Source organism: Penaeus chinensis, chromosome 43 (genome assembly GCF_019202785.1).
Source record: "Penaeus chinensis breed Huanghai No. 1 chromosome 43, ASM1920278v2, whole genome shotgun sequence".
Taxonomy (NCBI): domain Eukaryota; kingdom Metazoa; phylum Arthropoda; class Malacostraca; order Decapoda; family Penaeidae; genus Penaeus; species Penaeus chinensis.
In genome coordinates this window covers 9,639,772-9,640,293 of record NC_061861.1, presented here as the reverse complement: position 1 = coordinate 9,640,293, position 522 = coordinate 9,639,772, and positions in this window count along the sequence as shown.

Sequence of the window (522 nt, the reverse complement as noted above, 5' to 3'; positions counted from 1 at the left end):
CCGCCAGACTAGTGTTGTCACCATGTGGCACCTCATTGAGAAAGTAGTGAGGAAAAAGCCTAAAAATATCCTCACCATGGCCCTGCAAAATCTCATTAATGAATGGTCAGCACAACCTTACATATTCCTCCTCTCGAAAAACTCATCGGACACTCCGTCTCTTTGCTGCATTGATAGAGACTGATGAGGATGATGACGCGGTCATTAGTGACGAAGAACTGCAACGTGCCCTTGCCAGGGGTAAAGCTCCTAGTGATGATAGACTTATTTATGCAATCCTCCACACACTCCTGAATGTACCTGACAATCCCGTCAGGTGGTTCCGCCTGGGATACGTGCCTTTCCAAATTTGGCACTGACAAAGTCCGACTTGTCTCCCTCACCTCCTGCTTTTACAAGGCATTTGAATGCATTCTCCTTTCATGTCTTATGTTCCGGCTAAGAGACAAGCTTCACCTAGACTGGCTTCCTGCCAAACAGTGTAGGACTTCTCGCCAACGACACCACTGATCGTCTCGCAAG